General features: G+C 40.1%; 1 pseudogene; it reads left to right on the top strand.

Annotated features, from left to right (window-relative positions):
* The window catches only part of LOC133858349 (serine carboxypeptidase-like 40), a 53,205-nt pseudogene that overhangs the window by 13,022 nt on the left and 25,584 nt on the right, over positions 1-14,599 (top strand).

Here is a 14,599-nt window from a genome sequence, read left to right as displayed (position 1 = left end):
CCTACGTAGAAGGATCTTCAACCAATCAAAAAGGTGGAGTCGGTGTCGCACTTTCCAACCTAGAAGGCAAAAATTTCCAATACGCTATCAAGCTCGACTTTGTCGTCACAAACAACGAAGCTGAATATGAAGCGGTTCTAGCTGGACTTGTAATAGCCCGAGAGATGGGAGCCAGAAATCTGGAAGTCAGAAGCGATTACCAAGTGGTGGTTGATCATGTACAAGGGCAATCAAAAGCACAGGGAGAAAAAATGATCCAATATTTGAACAAGGTACACGAAATTCAATCTGCTTTTGATAGGGTTGTACTAACAAAGATCCCTCGGGAGAACAATGTCCGAGCTTATGCTCTTTCAAAAATGGGTTCCGAAGCTGGACTCGAGATGAAAAACTACCTGAATGAGGTTATGTTGCAAAGTGAACCATCAATTCTCCCGAAGAGAGAAGTAATGACCACCAAAGAAGAATCCACGGATCCCAAATGGCAACAGGAATTATTCAGTATCTTAGGAGCGGACGGCTCCTAGAAGATAAGCCCTTATCCCGGAAGGTGAAGATGCACTCGGCTCGGTATACTATCATAGGAGAGCAACTATACCGAAGGGGATACACCGAGCCACTGTTGAAATGTCTCCGAAATTCCGAGGCAAAGTATGTGCTAATAGAGATACACGAAAGGGTTTGTGGAAACCACTCAGGATCTCGAATGTTGGCGCACAAAGCAATGCGAGCAGGCTATTATTGGCCCACCATGAACAAAGATTCTATTGAAATGGTTCGAAAGTGTGACAAGTGCCAGAGATTTGCCCAAGTAATGAAAAGTCCACCTGAGAAGCTCAGCCCGATCACTTCACCATGGCCATTTGCCAAGTGGGGGGTTGATATTGTCGGCCCGATGCCCCCAGGAAAAGGACGTCGGAAATTTCTGTGTGTTGTTGTCGACTATTTCACCAAATGGGTTGAAGCCGAAGTTCTAACCGCCATTACCACAGAGAATGTGACGAAATTCTTGTGGAAAATGATTGTGTGTAGGTTTGGTATACCCCACGCCTTCATCACTGATAATGGAAAACAGTTTGACTGTGGACTGTTCCGTAGATGGTGCGCAGAACTCCATATCCACAATTATTTCTCCACTCCGATACACCCCTCAGCAAACGGGCAGGCAGAAGCAACAAATAAAACTCTGTTGAAAACTCTGAAAAAGAAACTCGGGGCTAAAAAAGGGGCTTGGGTGGATTATGTCCCCGAGGTACTCTGGGCTTACCGTACCACCACCAGGACCCTAACCGGAGCCACGCCGTTCGCCTTGACCTATGGAACTGAGGCGGTTATTCCAGCAGAGGTGGGGTCACCCAGTTTTCGCGTATCACATTACAACCCAGACTCAATGACGAAGGAATCAAGCTTTATCTGGACCTGCTTCAAGAACGAAGAGACGAAGCACATGTCACATGGGCAGCATATCAGGATCGAGTCGCCCACTACTTCAACAAGATTGTAAATCCTCGGAAATTTCAACTCGGAGATTGGGTTTTCAAAAAAGTGAGCCTGATCACCAGAGACCAAGAACACAGAAAGCGCGGACCTCAGTGGGAAGCCCCTTACAAAGTAATCAAATGTCAAGGCAAAGGCGCATACCACCTAGTTGATACAAACAGACAAGCATTACAGAGAGCCTGGAACGCGGAACATCTAAAGAAATACTTTATGTGAAAACCATGTAATCTGACACTATTTCAATAAAGTTATTTCTCAGAAATCAATGCTGAAGTCACCTCGGTTGGATTCAATTCAAATCAAACAAATCAACCCGGATCAATTCAAATCAAACATATCGAATCATCTCAAATCTACTGAAATGACTAAGACAAATTTCGTAAATTTTTTAAGTCATTGGGGGGTACCTCGGTGAGATTCGACCCTGATCAATTCAAATCAAACATATCGAATCGTCTCGTGTATCATCTACTGAAATGACTTAGACAAATTTCGTAAATTTTCTAAGTCATTGGGGGGGGGGGGGGGGTACAAAAGAACTGGTCATAAGTTGAAAAGGACGACATAATCATTCAACAACCAAAATGTTCAAGGCTACACCAAAAAAATAAATAAATAAATTACAAAGTCGAAGTTGAATCTTCGGTTTCTGTTTCATGGCACTCTTCGGCATTAGGTTCTGAAATCACCAGGCTCTTCCAGGGGTCAGGGGCATCATCACTCCAGTCGGGAACATCTGGGAGAAAACTCTGCCCTAACTCCTCGACTTCATCAATAGCCTCTTCAGGTATCCCAGCTAGAAGAGGGTTGACAGTAGCCGAGTCAAAAGTATAGATGTCGGGGTTCATCACAAAAGATCAAAAACTTTCGAATCCCCAACTAAATCCCCGACCCTAGACGAAATCTCGGAGCTTAGGAACGAAGGAAAGTTGCTGAAGAAGACGCTTCGATTTATTCTTATAGTGATTATATTTCCTCCGAAGTCTTCCGTACCGACTCTCGGAGAGCTCCTCGAATTTCAACTTTTCAGCCATTGTTGCATCCCTTACAGATTTAGCCTTCTCTTTCGCCGTTTCAGAAACCGAGAGTTGTATTGATAAAGTTGCAAGATGAGCTCGGCAAGCACCAAGTTTCGCTTCTAGATTGTCTTGAAATTCTAGATCCTCGGTAATTCACTCGACCGCTCGAACATAGCGAGCCTCGGCTTCTTGGGCTTCCTTCTTGAACTTCTCTTTCAATCTTCTCTCCTCAGCAAGTTCCTCGCCCTTAGCACAGATCCTTTCTTCTCGGTCCCTCAGTAACTATTTCAACCTGTCGACTTCCCCCTCGAGATCTTTTACTCGAGCTTGGGTCTCGGGGATTGCTGTACGAGGATTGGTCTCCAATAACCTCCGAAAATTGCGCCATATGGCTATCATCTTTACCAAAAACTATAAGAAACACAAGTCAGTAAAAAACCCTTGTGTGTCAAGAGCACAAAAATCGAAGGCAAAATCTCACCTGATAATGAGCATGCATTAAACCTCCAGCAAACCTCTCGAGTGAGGTGGCCCCAGCTTCACCCACGAAGCCTTCCAGAATCAGAGCCATTACCGCGGCCATCGGGTCCCCGAGTAAACCCTCGCCCAGATTTTTGAGGGGCGGTCTAGTCCGAAAAGCACTTGGCCTATTAGTACCAGGATTGGAACCACCGCGACAACCCTCGGGCTGAGGAGATTGCCAACATTCAGTGTTATTCCTGAAAGCCTCGGAACCAGCTGATTCCCCTTCATTATCTTGAGGAATTGTTGGTCTATCCTCAACTTGCTCTTCGACCCGGGGCGTAGGTGGTTCACGCGGCCTTGATGCAGGTTGCTCGCCCTCAGTGTTTGCTTTAGTCTCTGGAGGTGGGGGAGTTATTGGACGCTCTGCAGAGGGGGTTCGAGGAACGGAATCTCCAGGGAGTGGACGTCCATCTGAGGAGTGGTCGGCCACCTCCTTGTCTATCTCCTCGCCCGTCTCATAAGAATCTTTAGAGCTCCCGGAAGTCCCCGAAGAGAGACCAGGCTAGGAAACTGGTTCGTTACCAGGAACGATTACTGGCTGGTCCAAGACATGTTCGGCCTCGGTAACAGCGTTGGCCCATCGGTCCATAGCTTTTAATCAATTTGCCTTAGACTTAATCCTCCGAACGTTAGCCTTCGAAGCACTCTTTGGCAATGCTTCTCCCACCCCAAGTTCTTCAGAAACCTGCCTTGTGTCCACAAGCTGTTCTGGAGAATTCAGACTCTGAACTGGACTGTGGCCCGATGTCTCCTCATATACCAAAGGAAGGATGGCAGAATTACAGTCTCACGCACCAGAGAGTTCTCCGGGACGTAGCCCTCAATTTCTGCAAAAACATTCTCAAATTCCCCCTCAGACATTTCTTCTCGGGAAATGCTCTCGATCGGCTGTTTTGTTGCCCTCATAGGTGGAACACGTCTTGGGGGACAAGCAGCTAAAGGAGTGGTCTTCTTCTTCTTCGCCACTCTTTCCATAACAGTGGTTTCAGTTTCCGCTGGCCTCTTCTGTACCGGTTTCCTACAATCTCGGGGTACAGCACCTTCGGGCTTCTTAGCCCTGCCCTTCATGCTAATCAAGGTTTTGTTTTCGGGAATATTGTACCTGAGATGATCCCTCATTGCTGTGTCAGTCACGAGTTTATCAAAATCAATATTGTCAAATTTTTTGATCTTCGACCACTTGGCAGACCACACTGTTATCCGGTCCACTTCGTCTCGATCAGCATCGCTAATGTCCAGAATCTCACGCTGACTATTTGGCAATATTCTCCAATCCCGAGGCATCCTTCTGTCCTCGGGTAAAACGGTACTCCCAGAACACTCCCAATCTCCTGAAGCTCCCTATTGCTCCCAGAATTTGTTGTTGGAATATCCTTTCTTCAACCATATGAAAATCGGTGGATGCCGAACTGTCAGCTCCACAGTATCGTCCAAGTTTTTTCTCGAGCGATATATGTTAAAAAACTGCCTTATGCTTATCTCAGACCTGAGCATGGTCTTCCATAGAATGTAGGAGGCAAAGAGGTACCTCCATGCGTTTGGAATGACCTGGCTCGACCCCACCATCAGAAAAATTATGAAATCCCGGGCTATCTCCGGAAAGGGAAGACGCAGGCCAGCCATAAACATCCTTTGAAATAAAGTGATGTCGTCGCCGCCGATTGATCTGGTTTCAGGATTTTGATAAAACAGCTGGACAGAAGGCGGAATATCGTAGTTCCATCGGAGTACCTCCTCGTTAACTTCAAAAATTATAGCCTCGTGGCGGCTTTCTAAAGGTCGTAAGGACGGAACAACCCCGGCACGATTGCGGGCTCGCGAGGATCTCGGAACAAATGATGATACATTGAGATTCGGAGGGTTCGCCATTTTGAAGGAAGAAAAATGAAGCAAGAAACAAGTAGATCTGGCTAATGATCTGGCTCTGGTTGCTCTGAAAAAGGAGGCAACAAACAAGTATATCTGGCTCTGAAGGTGAAAAGCACAGGCAAAGTGAAAAGTGAAAAACGAAAGTGAATCGGTAAGAAATTTATAGGGGAAAGGAGCTTTAATGCTCGTACACATGCCCCAGTAAACGCCATCATTAGAATTGTTAGAAATCCGAAACACCATCTATAATGACCTAACGTTTGGATTCCCCACCAGAACAATTCCTTGAAAGTGGAAGCTCGAGGTCAGAAAATTGGTGCCTGCATATTACACAAAGATTTGACATTTATTATGACAGGCACCCAGCGATTGACAGGTGATGGGCACAGATATCAAAAAGATTTGTTTTGAAGATTTGAAATGCAATATTTAAATTCACTTATTTTCTAAATTCAAATAAATGAATTGGGGGGTAACTGTTGGTGAAACAAACAATTACTGTGGATAATGGGCCCGGAGTCCAAAGATAGTCTCGGACCGAAGACTATCTCAGGTTTTGGGGAATCCGGATGAGGGATTCGCCCCGAGAACCAAATCAACTCGGACAGGAACCGTTTTCGGGATCAGGGTCATCTCGATCAGAAATAAAATCAAGTTAGAAGACCCCGAGCCCTCTAGCACGACCTTATAATGCCGGAAATCTCGGAGCCATCAACTACCAACGCAAGATCTCGGATATCACGCCCCCACCAGATCAGCAGTTATCATGATATCACGATACCCTGGAGTTCGGCATATTTCGACCCACGTAACCACCAGCAGGGGAGTTCCAAGAATTCAGAAGGGCGAACACGTCTTCAAACCCACGTAGCCACCAACTGAAGAGTTCCAAAAATTCAGGGCACGGAATAGATTTATAACCGCCACCCAAATCCTATAAATATGAGGTATCAACAAGAGCAAAGGTAAGCTTTTTCTGAACCCAAAAGAATTGAGCTTTATTCTCTCAAACAGTCTCTAACTTAAGCATCGGAGTGGTATCTTCGGAATCCTCCGACTTTTTCTCTCTTTTTCAGATACCTCCAGGGAGAAGTAGCTGTGGGAGACACGTCAGCAATCAAATAAATTGTCAACAAGAATTACTTGAGTACCTTTTATTAAATTGAAAATACACATTTGAATTATGTAACACAGATTTTAACATAAAACTCATAACATGGATTTATCAACAAAAAAAAAAAAACTCATAACATGGGAGAAATGTCATATATCTACATCCGTATATGATCTACATAAAACTCTAATTTGATGATTAATGTTGCCTAATATCTATAGGAGCCAGGTTTTTCGTCTCTTGGTTATGGAGCAATTAATGCAAGAGCTGACCATTTCGCGTGCACAACGATAGCAAAAGACTACACACAGATGATTTTGCTTGGAATCATGGTAAGTTTATCCAATAACATTAATTTGTTTTATTAATTTTTCAGTAAACATAAAGAGATTAGAATATATATATATATATATATATATATATATATATATATATATTATTCTCTCTCTCTTGATACAAGTGAAGTTTCAATTCTATTTTTTTTTTTTTGAAATTTTATCTTCAGTTGCAAACGTTTTGTTCCTTGAGTCGCCTGCTGGGGTTGGATTTTCCTACTCAAATACAATAGTAGGCTATGATAACACGGGAGATAGAAGCACTACAACAGATAATTGTGTATTTTTGATAAATTGGCTTGAGAGATTTTCAACGGACTATGATAACCGGATATCTTACATTTTGGGAGAGACTATGTTGGGCAGCATGTTCCTCAGCTTGCACAAACTATTCTCTATCATAATTAACAAGAAGGCTAACAAGACAATCATCAACTTTAAGGACATCATTGTACGTCTCTTTCAGTCTCCCTCACACACTCAAACTAGCATAATTGTTGGTAGTTTGTCTAGTTTAATTCCTTATTTTGTTTTAGACTTTCAGCTAGCTCGATCCATCATATATTATTTGGTTTAATTCCTTAATTTGTCATGATTATCTAGTAAAATTGTAAATAGTGACCATGGTATTGGGCCCTGATTATGATGCGTGGAGGTGCATTTATTAAAATCTTACTTAACTCCATTAGTATTAGAAGGGGAAAGAAACTGAATGGAATTTTGAAGTTTTTGCTCTCAAATTGTGTCAGTGTGGATGCACGGTCTCAATCGGTGTCTCATACAATTAGGGAGTTCGAATTGGGTTGCACACCCGTCTATCAAGATTAAATTGTAAGTCAATTAGTATTAAACTATGTTGATAAAACTAAAACGGATGTTCTCCAAGTATTGATTAACGGCTTAATAAGTAATTGTTCTCTCTCACTTTTTTTTTTTTTATGTAATATTGTATCATAATTATATTTCACATAGATTGGGTATATATATTTTAATATATGCATCATATTGGATTATTGTATTTTATGCAGATTGGAAATGCAGTAATTAATGATGAAACTGATATAAAAGGAACATATGATCACCTTGCGAGCCATGTTTTCGCTTCGGATCTAGAGGCGTCTCAAATACAAAAATACTGTGGTTTCTCACCCAATGCCTCCAGGCAGTCCCCTGAGTGCACTGCAGCCATAGATGCAGTCGAAGAGGATATTGCCAACGGTCTTGATCTGTATAACATCTATGCTCCCATTTGCTTCCCTAAAGGCGACACAGTCCAGCACCTTGAAGCTTCTGTAAGTGCCAATTTTGTTTTCTTTTTAGTAATAAAGATGTGTTTGAGAAAAAAAAAGTAAACACCATAGGTATATATATAGGAGGTAAAGAAAAGGTTCACTTAAAGAAAATATACAAAATTCAGCTGGTTTATAAAATCTAATTATAAAGAAAAAAAAAATGCAATATTGCATATATGCTCTAGTTAATTATGATGTATTGAGTCTAAAATAGGATTTGATGGGTTATATTCTTAGGCCTCAAAAGTTCCAAATAATTTATTTTTGGTAATATTAAGTAAATTCTCCTCTTTTATATCATTAAATGATGGTTATGCTCCAGAGAAAACAAGATAAAATGTTGTATTATTTTTGTGTTGAAGGTACTAGAATTTGATCCGTGTAGCTTTGATTATGTGTATGCCTATTTGAATCGGCCTGGTGTTCAAGAAGCTCTTCATGCCAATGTAACCAAACTTACACATGACTGGCACATATGCAGTAGTTTCATCAAAAAATAGAAAGATAGCCCATTAACTGTCATTCCCCTTCTGCGTGCGGGAGCTCATGGCTAATGGACTTCGAGTTTGGATTTATAGGTAATAAGCAAAACATCTTTGCCATTGTTATTGATTGTTATTTTGCTATGATCTCAAGTGTTCTACATGATTTAAGTGTAATATTGACCTTGTATGTATAAAGCTTATGGGTACCATTTCCTTGCAAAGCTAGTTTTCAAGGGTAAATCTACTTTTTATTATCATTCAAGAAAAAAATTCACTACAAAACAAATTTTTTTCATTTTTCTATAAAACAATTTCAAACCCTTTCATACTTTATATCACATCAATCACACCTAACTACTATTCAAATAAAAATTCCACAAAAACAAAAGCTTGCCAAACACCCTCCTAAATTTAAGTTTTTTTTTAATAGTAATGATAAATATATCGCTTTCATCTCATCCTATTTTTTTTATTTTTTTTAACTGACGTGATAATATTCATTAATTATAAAAATAATTGTAATAATAGATTCCGTTAGTGTAATACTGATTTAATTATGACATGTTACAATTTTATTGACTCTGACATGTCAAATTAACGGAATCTGTTATGTTAAGAGATATATTTTGACTGTAGAGCATAAATTATTTTTTAGCATATTTTAGAGACCTTTGAACCACAAGTAACTAATTACAAATAATAAATTGCAGAAACTTCACCTAAAACATTTGAGGACAATTAGCACTATAGCGCAACTCTCTCAGCACACGCCAAAAAGGACTCGAGCTATTTTGCCTAACGCCAAGGAAGTATACAAGATAGGCTCTGTCCTTTTTCTTTCGTCCTACTTTTTCTGTCTGCTGATAAAAAAAAAAAAAAAATAATGGTGGTCTGGTCAATACCAAATACCATTTCCAGTTCAACAGAATAATGAGTATTACTTTAACTATACTCAATCAGAACCCTCGTGCAGCACCTTCTAACTCCAATTATAACATCATATTTGGCCACAACCCTTTATGGTATGGACAAGGGTAATACTATAAGGAGTATCTATGTCCTCTTTGAGTCCTTCTAAAATTGATGTGACTTTTAAAATCATTATTAGATCAAAATTCAATAACAATCTATTAAATATTGAATAATAATTTTAAAAGGCACGTCAATTGTAAGAGGGCCGAAGAAGCACATGAGTGTTCATTATATTATTACCGATGAATTTTACCCTGGATTCTAAGCAGACAAAACTATGCCAACCGTTTGAAATCGACTACTCCCACAAACTGCGCATAAGTATACAAGGAGTGACAGGAACTGATACCGGCCAGAATCCTAATAAGGTTCTTAAACAAGACTCGCTCGATCGTTTCATAATCTCTCACCATCAATGGTGGTGGTGTATATATGTATTGACATCGACCATAATTTCAAATTTCTCCTTCACTTTTTTTCCATAAAAAAAGGGAAAGAAGAAAAGGATGGAGCAAGAAAAATGTAAATCCACCTCTAGGATATGAGCGTCGTTGTCTGTGAGAGGCAAATAATACAAGGATGAAATAGGAAAGATGGAAAACAGTGTTGAATATGATGCTCCCACTTTGTTTTTATAAGTGATCAATGATCATGCCATGGGACAGACGACTCAACTAGGACTCCTGTGCTATTGTCCAAGGGTAGAGGAAAGAGAATGTATAAATAAAGCTCCCACCTCCAACGTACATATATCATCCCCTGGACGGGCAGCAATATATGCACTTCTTTGATTAGAACGCACATGTTCTGATCATACAGGAGAGCATCATGAGTCTTGGCTAGTATCCTGCAACCCCTAAGCACGGAAAAAAAATATTCCCACTAGTGTATCAACAACAACGGTGTAGTCATAGGTAATATCAAAATTTTTAACATTAATTACCAATGACAACTAGAAGATGTTGTAACTGATAAGTGACTAAAAATTGCCGTCGCCAAAATTCTTGTAGTGGTGCGTTGGAGTCTCTACGAACAGCTGTCACCATAGAAAATTAATTAGTGGTAATTGTCACATCAAAATTGATTTTAAGACAATGAGAAGGAAGAGCTGGTAGGTATTAAGGAGAATTAGCATCCCAAACAATAATAAAGCATGCATGTAGGTGGATATGACTATTTCTCATAATTTAATCCACTGCAGAAAGAGAATATTTGGAGAAATCTTTATCATTCAAAACCTTCTTCCTTGTGGTCAAACCATATATATAACAGGTCAAGGGCAATCTTAAGAATCAAGAGGGCTGAATGATGAACTGGAAAATTATTTTTGTTATATATATATTATTACTTTAATTTATATGATATGCTTTGAACAGGTCTGTGGAATGGCATTAATTGTTAGAAAAATATTGTAATATTAATTAAGCAATTAACCACAAGGTAAACAATTGGAGGAGGGAAAGTGCATATATGTTAGATGGCACAGCTGCCCCTGCTCGGATCAATATATATATAGGGGAAATAATCAGCTCCGAAGCCACGTGGACCCCATGGCAAGTCGGAGGTTCAACCCACAAGTCCAACCCGGCTCGTTCACCTCGGTTAGAACACCTCGGATGTTTGTCACAACCTTATATGAAGAAATCATTTCGGTGCCTGATCACCTTGGACTATGACATATCTTGGTAGATGGAGCACTTAAGACCTAAAGATTCCACAGGGTGCGGAATATACCGAGATCTCCTAGTTTGGATGGAGCGAACACGGCTCGGATATTTCCACCTTGGAGAATTGGTCGAAGTATGATATAATCGCCTCAGAGTTATCTCCTCAGATTCAACAAGTGTTTGAATGCAGTTAGAACTCTATATCCAAGATTCATGGAAGATTCCGCAAAAATTCCTAATAAGACTCCAATCCCAAGATTCTCGAGATTGACCCTTATCCCAAGAATAATGGGATAAGATACTTATCAGCATGGAATCAATCTAAAGATGTAGAATACTATCCAACTTACACCCGATTCAAACTTTATGGGAATAAGGTTGAAACCTACTCGATCCAGGACTTAAACCTGCTACACCAGATATTTATATATATATTCTCTAAGCTCTGAGATTTTGGACTCTCCATAGAAAGTCACGAGTTGGAACTGACTTAGGCATCAGAATGGTGTAGTCGGCACCCCGACTAGTTGTTTGTTGTTTTTGCAGGTTTGAGGAAAAGTGCACTCAGGAAGAAAATGACAAATTACCAAGCGACACGTCACCATACCGAAAACTGTACCAACAGTTTGGCGTCGTCTATGGGAACCTGACATTGTTCCTTTAAAAAAAAATCCATAATGGTGACAATGTTGCGTACTAATCCAGGTCAGAACAACACCGATGAAGAAGCAGAGTCCATTGGCCCTGAGGCCAGAATAGCCAATCTGAACCAACAATTGGCTCAAGCATAGAACAATGTGGAGGATTTATTTGCCCAAAATGCATTGTTGCAAGCTGCTCGAACGCTTGCACCATCGCAACAACTGGAAGGAGGAGAGAATAGTCAGAATGAAGGTCGCCAAACAGCTCCAAGCGATCACCAAGAGGGATCGGGAGAATGAGCCGAGCCCCGGAACGATAACAAAGTTCTGCCCGAAAACCAGCCTCCACCTCGACCAGTGGAGGCAGAAAGGAAGGTACAGCAGATGGTCCTTGACTTGGGCGCAAAGTATGATGTGTGTTGTGAGTTTAAAAGAGTACTCGCAAGCGCACAAATCGTTTGCAATATAGTGTGTGCAAGTACGAGGTCGAATCCACAGGAAAATGGTCAAAAGTTAGTATTTTGCTCAATCAACCTCATTTTAACCTAGTTCCAAGAGTTTGAGGGTTAAACATGCACCAAAAATGCTAAGTTAAAGAGGAAGAAATGCAATATGTAAAAAGGGACTAAGGCTAAGGAATTCACCAAACCAAATCTAACAACTCACACTCTTGCTTTCCACTTGAACACCCGAAGAACATTAAGCTTAGGGTGTCATTCAAGTTTCTTAACCATAAACCTTAGAACCATTAAATGAATCCAACTCAAAGATAAATCACAAAGAGTACCCATTTGAAATCAAATCATCCATTATTTCCATTCAAAGAATAAATCACAATGGATATCATCTTTCAAATCGATAAAACAATGTATCCATCGGTTGAAACACATTAAATGTCATATTTCTACCACCAACCACATTCATTGCAAAAGATAAAGCATTAAATGAATGGAACTTGAGTAACATAATGATATAGCATTAAATGTGCAAATAGGACTACAAGAGTGTGAGTGTCATCAATGGAGAGATTTCATCCTCAACCTTAGTTGAGAGTTCTAGCCTCCCATGACTAAGAACACCACAAAGACTTGAAGAACAAACATGAAAATTGAAGAAAAGCTTTACAAAGACAAATGTCTAAAGAAAAGAGCTACTGAAATAAACTACAAAATGCACGAAATTAAACCTATCTACTGCTCTCAGAACTCTCTCCAACAAGGAGGCATGGCTATGGCTTTATAGAAGGAACTTAGGGCTAGAAACCCATGTAAAATGACTTCTCTAACCCCCTCTAGGGTTCCTCTCTTGCTAGAGACAACCAAGGTCACGAAACCAGCGTGTTCTGCTGCGAAAATCAGAGGGAGAACTGCTTTTTGTCGTGGAGAAGCTCCTGATTGGGCGTTCTGGCGCGCTTCTGCAACACTCAGTTCTGGGAAAATTCGATCGATCGACTCTTTAGGACTTCCGAATTTCCAAGCATTTCCTCATGAAATTTGTCATTCCTCTCTTATTGACCTACAAAACACAAAAACTAACCAAAACATCAGAAAATAACAAGGCCAAAGGTCTAACTAATGCAAATCAAGGGGTCCAAATACACAATATTTGGCACTCATCAAATACCCCCAAACTTACATTTTGCTAGTCCCTTAGCAAAACAAAATGAAAAACAAAATTACAGCATGAAACATAAATCATCTTTCATGGGAGAAACGATTGCATTTAGCATTTGCAACAAGCCTTTTAAACCCCTAGGACTCCCTAGTGGACGAGTGAAGTCTCGTGAGGGTTTGCCAGAAATGATACCCACAAACATTGAAATATTGTATTATCAATTGAGCAAAAATCCACATTCTAACACCTGGTTCACACATCATGAGCCTGTTTAACAAAATGAATATCACATCATCATGTTATCAAAAATCGATCGACTCATAGATGGAAAATTGAGACAGCACATGTTCAAAAGTGTAAGGTGTTAATAACATAGAATCATGAGGTTTCAATTTTTCTCAAAGCATGTGTATCCAAAAACTCATAGGAGTTCCATCAGATGAATATAACCAAGGCTTAAGTGGGCAATTACTTTTATTCATTATTTTTGTGTCGGCTGTGCAATGCTTGACTCCCTTACGCTTTCTAATTGACTCATGTAACGAGTGTTGGGCCAGTAACTCCCAAACCAGGTGGTTTTAGGGCACTAGATGTAAAACATCCCTAGGGGCTTACTTGCTCAAGTCAAAAAGGCTACGAAATCAAACTAGCCAAACAAACAATCAAACCTGAAATTCTCATCATTTTACGCGAACACCCAATGCTTAGTGAGGCAAGGGGTCTGGTTACTCAATAAAAACTCAAATTGGTGATACTGTTCTAAGCCAATTTTTTTTTTTTTTTTTTTTTTTTTAATAATAAGCCAAGGTTTTATCGACAAGTCATCCTACAAGTCTCAAGACACATATTCTCAAATCAAATTTCATGCCTCACAGATCCTATGCTACCGTGCTTGTGATAAATGATTTAAACATGTCAGGTCTCTATAATCCAACAGATGAGTCAAAAGATTTAAGATTTTAATGACATGCAAAATTCAACATGTTAGACAAACCAAGGATATGCAAACCATAGTAAAGTGTAACCATGCTCAACTAACAATAATTTTTTTTTTTTGTGAATAAACACAAAATATCAACAAAAACAATAAATGATAACAAACAGACATGTCTATCTCACCCCCAAACTAAAATGACACATTGTCCCCAATGTGGCGAGAGATACAATACCGAAGTGGATGATGCAAGCTGGGCACACTGCAAGAGAACATTCCCCCCAAACTTGAACGGCAGACATTGTCCTGAAAATCACAACTAAAACAAAAAGAAATAAGATCAAATGATAAGGAAAAATAATGAGGGTTGCCTCCCACAAGCGCTAAGTTTTCAGTCTTCAGCCAGACTTTCCATCCTGACGACAATTATTCCGAGTAACTCGGATCCTCCAAAAGGGTCGTCTCAATCTCCAGGCTCGGTAACTCCAAAAATGGCTTCAGTCTTTGCCCGTTCACCTTGAAAGTACTGCCATTCTTTGGGTCCTCAATCTCAATGGTCCCGTAAGAAAATACTGAACGAACAATGAATGTGCATGTCCATCGAGATCGGAGCTTCCCTGGAAACAGATGCA

Source organism: Alnus glutinosa, chromosome 1 (genome assembly GCF_958979055.1).
Source record: "Alnus glutinosa chromosome 1, dhAlnGlut1.1, whole genome shotgun sequence".
In the NCBI taxonomy this organism is placed as follows: Eukaryota; Viridiplantae; Streptophyta; class Magnoliopsida; order Fagales; family Betulaceae; genus Alnus; species Alnus glutinosa.
Note: the sequence above shows the minus strand (reverse complement) of the source record. Positions and strands in the feature narration are given on the sequence as shown.